The sequence below is a fragment of the Octopus bimaculoides genome, chromosome 13 (genome assembly GCF_001194135.2).
Source record: "Octopus bimaculoides isolate UCB-OBI-ISO-001 chromosome 13, ASM119413v2, whole genome shotgun sequence".
Classification (NCBI taxonomy): Eukaryota; Metazoa; Mollusca; class Cephalopoda; order Octopoda; family Octopodidae; genus Octopus; species Octopus bimaculoides.
The window spans coordinates 16985469-16990302 of NC_068993.1; the positions used below are offsets into that span (position 1 = coordinate 16985469).

The 4834-nt window shown below is 35.3% G+C and overlaps 1 protein-coding gene across 1 annotated transcript in view; it reads left to right on the plus strand.

Annotated features, from left to right (window-relative positions):
• LOC106881088 (uncharacterized) overlaps positions 1-4834 on the plus strand; it is a 465749-nt gene that overhangs the window by 269492 nt on the left and 191423 nt on the right. The window lies entirely within an intron of this gene.

The window sequence follows — 4834 nt, forward strand, 5'->3', positions numbered from 1 at the left end:
ATATATATATATATACATATATATATATATGTATGTATATACATGTGTATGTTTGTATGTATATATATATATATATCTTCATCATCATCAGTTAGTATCAATATTCTATGCTAGCATATATATATATATATATATATATATATGTATGCATGTATAGCTGAATGTGAAAGCAGGTGGAAATATATAGGTAAATAGACAAGCAGACAAATAGACGAATAGAAAGACATATTTATAAAAGCAGAAAGACAATTATATATCAATGCATTTGTCTCTGTACATATATGTTTGTGTGCTTTCCTGTCCTCACTTAATGCACACACATATCCTATTTATTCAACTACAATGCAATCGCAAATATAATGTAACCCCCATTTTTGATAGTTAAGAATCAATAATATACTTTACCCTCTTATATAATGTGACCCCCTGAGTGCAACTACAGTTATTTATACTTTTTAAGAAACCAATATAATGTAGCTGTAAATGTTAAAACATGAAAAAATTAAAATACAAACACTAAAACTGGCATGATTCCTGCTTTTGCCCAGTGATGTTTACTTAAGAGGTATTGAATAATGGCTGTAGCACAGGTTAAAAAAAAGGTCATTGTTCATAAAATGAGTTTATCAATTAAAAATCATCAAACTCTGATTTATCATGTTTCTCAAATCATTCTTTTTGATTTTAGATTTACATAAGTGCCCCGTCCTATCATTTCCTCGTCTTTTTTCAGTCTAAACTTGCAGTTGTGTCTGCAGCTTGCATCCAGAGCATTCCGCAGCAAGTTATCTCCTGCTTCAACCGGATTATTGCTGACGCCAGTCTTTAAAAAGCTTTAGTAAAGCATATGTTCTGGTGAAACATCCTAAGCTAAGTTCAAGTTAAATAGCGACAGTAACAAAGCCAGATTTTCTGAGATGATATCCATGATATCTAGCGCTTCCATACTGCCTTCTTCAATGGTTTGTTCAGAATATCAAAAGACTGAATAATACCTGAGGTTACAGCATGATGAGTTTTCATATCTTATAATATAAGTGTTCCATTGGATCAGTAAAGTAAACTCTAAACTGGTCTTACACCAGCTTTGTATTTTTTTTTATGCTTTATGTTGTTTATTCCAGGGGTTTTCAAACTGTGGTCCGCGGACTACAGGGGGTCCGCAAGGACAAAACAGGGGCTCCGTAGACAGCAAATACTTTTTATGGGCAATTTGATTTTATTTATGTTTCTTAATCAAAATCTTTTAATTGACAATAAACCTATTTGTTAAATACTGTTAAATAAATAAATGTAAAAATATATGTTATTTTAAGCAAATATTTATGTATAAATTTCATAAGCGTTTATAAGGGGGTCCCTAAGGTAAAGCCTGAAATATAAAGGGGTCTGCAAGTCAAAAAGTTTGAAAACCCCTGGTTTATTCCATACTTGTCACAATCATACGCCTATGCTTCCCCCACTCCATCCATCTCACCTTTAGGATGGTAGAAAACAAGCAACGCTAGAAGGAAATGCTTGTTCCTTAGGAATTGTCTTTGTTTTAAAAATAACGATGGTATTTTGTTTGGTTCCAGCCAACTAGGGACACAAATCTTCAGTAAAATGGATTTTTCATGTCCCGTTCTTCTAACGCAGTTGTTTTTTCCTCCACCCTCTGGTCTGCTCCCTGGCATATCAAAAATAACGAGTATCTCAGCCATGTTCCCAGTGTCACCCACTCCAAAGGCTTGCTGCTTTCTCCCACTTTTATATTAAGCTAGGGAAACTGCTTAATCTCATCAGCCAAATCAGAGGACTGTTTCTATGAAATTTTTGTTTTCTAACATAGAGCTAGATAATTGCCTTTTGTAGAATCTCTGGCACCTTCCATCTGAAAATTTGAAAGAGTAATTAACTCTATATTTCACACCATATTTCCTTTATCATATGACATTAACTTTACAAACTGTTTGATTATAAAATATCCATCTTTTCTCTTGTCTTTTACCCTATTCACTCAATCCTCTTTCCAGTTCTGGATAGTGAACCTATTTTTCCCTGAGATATTGTCTACTGCTTGACATTTTCTGCAATTCAGTTTTCTTCTTTTTCTTTTCCATAACCTTAATGTTGTTCTCAACATAAAATTTCCTAGAGGCTGTGTAGTTGTTCTTTACAGCAAATTTCTATTTTGCTCTGTAAGCAATATGTCTCTTTTCACATCCATGCTTGTATTGTGAGGATGTTAACTGGAGATTTTTTTTTTTTTAAACTACTAGCATATGTCAGTGTAACTTTCACGTTTTAAACTGTCATCTGTAATCTTTTTAATTAAATAATCATTTTTTTTTTTTTTACAATAGAGTGTAAAGCAATGCAGCACAAATGGGTCTTCATTACACATACAGTGCTTCATAGCGGCAGGCAATGAAGTGTATACATTAGCCATTAAATGTTTCAGAGATGCTACTTTCAATATCTTTGTCTTAACGCACTTTGTTGTTGCATTTATTATTATTACTATGTTCATGTACAAAGTTATTAGCTCAGTTTTACTCCCAATTTTTAAAAATACTAAATTGCTTGCATTGTACACAAAAGCAGTATATATGTGTGCATATATGTATGTTCATATACATTTCTCTCTTTCTCTTCATATATATATATATAGAGAGAGAGAGAGAGGGATAGATAGATACACACACACGTGTGTGTGTGTAAAGGTAGACAGACAGACACAGGTGTGGCTGTGTGATTAAGAAGTTTACTTCCCAACCACATGGTTTCAGGTTCAGTCCTACAGCATGGCACCTTCAGCAAGTGTCTTCTTCTACAGGCCTGGGTCAAACAAAGTCATGTGAGTGGATTTCATTGACAGAAAATGAAAGAAGCCCTCTGTGTGTGTGTGTGTGTGTGTGTGTGTGTGTGTGTGTGTGTGTGTGTTTGTCCTCCACCACTGCTAGTGTTTGTGTGTTTGTTCTCCACCAACTAGTGTTGGTGTGTCTACATCCCTGTAACTTAGCAGTTCAGCATACGTGACCAATAAAATAAGTACTGGAGTTGATTCATTCAACTAAAATTCTTCAAGGCAGTGCCCTAGCATGGCCACAGTTCAAATGACTGAAACAAGAATAAGCTGAGAAATAAAGATACTTTTTATCCATAACTGTCCATTGATATCATTTTGTTATAAACTTATCAGTCTTAAATATTGTAAGTCAGTTATAGAAATGGCAATATTTACAAAACTCAAGGTGGCGAGCTAGCAGAAGCATTTGCATGCCGGGCGAAATGCTTAGCGGTATTTCGTCTGCTGTTACGTTCTGAGTTCAAATTCCGCCGAGGTCAACTTTGCCTTTCATCCTTTCGAGGTCAATAAATTAAGTACCAGTTACGCACTGGGGTCAATGTAATCGATTTAATCCCTTTGTCTGTCCCTGTTTGTCCCCTCTATGTTTAGCCCCTTGTGGGCAATTAAGAAATAAGAAGCATTAGCATGCCGGGCGAAATGTTTAGCGGTATTTCATCTGAGTTCAAATTCCGCCAAGGTCTTACTTTACCTTTCAACCTTTCAGGGTTAATAAATTAAGTACCAGTTGCATACTGGGTCAATCTAATCGACCAGCCCCCTCCCCCAAAATTTCGGGCCTGTGGCCTAGAGTAGAAGAGAATATTTGCAAAACTCTGAGTTGTAATAGACAGTAATCTCAGCACTATAAATAAAAGTTTCCATACTATGTCTATGCTAAATACTTTTTTTCATTTGTTTCTCAACCAAAACACACACAGAAACACTTTTTCTCTGCCATTTAAAAACCTTTATCGCTGCAACAGAATGTTTAGAGAAAGAGGCATTGTCACAAAAAGTATAACAAAGGTAGACAAAAGGTTATCACACGTGCCTACGAACTTGAAACATAAAGTGTTGGAACAAAGCATACTTCAAAGCATTTCGTCAGATGAATGCTCTGATGATTCTGCCAGTCCACTGCTCTGGACTGAAACCTTATTTCATCAACCCTCAGACTAGTGACAGGGAAACTGACCTCGATGTTATTTGAACTCGGAATGCTAAGAACTGCAACAGATACCACAAGGCATTTTGCCTGATGCTCTAACAACTCTGCCAGTAGCCTGCTTTTCTAAATAGCTGCAAGTGTGCTCACATGCACACAACACATATACATACAGTCACACACACACACACACACACAGCTACATACACACACAGGATGAGAGCTTTTGAAGATAAAAGGCAATTTGATCTTAATAGCGGATGGAAAACACACAAACATGTATGCACACATTTTTTTATAATTCATTCTTAAACTTGGATTACAGTTCATTATTTCCTGTGATTCAAAGGATATTTCATTGTATGCGTCTATGTCATTATCATTTACCGTCCGTTTTCCATGCTGGCATGGGTTGGATGGTTTGACTGAAAACTGGTCAGCTGGAGAGCTGCACCAGGTTCCAAACTGATTTGGCATGGTTTCTACGGCTGGATGCCCTTCCAAGAGTGTAGTGGGTGCTTTTTACATGCCACCGGCATAGGTGCCAGTTCTATAACACTGGCATATGTCTATATATATATATATATATATATATAATAATACAAATGATATATGAGCATATGCATGTATCGAACGCCACACGTCCATTTGCAAGTAAGTTTTAACTCTCTCTCTCTCTCTCTCTCTCTATATATATATATATATATACATATATATATATATATATATATATATATATGTATGTATGTATGAGAATACACACACACACACATACACATAGAGAGAGGTCTATCTATCTATCTATTTATCTATCTATCTATCTATATATATATTTA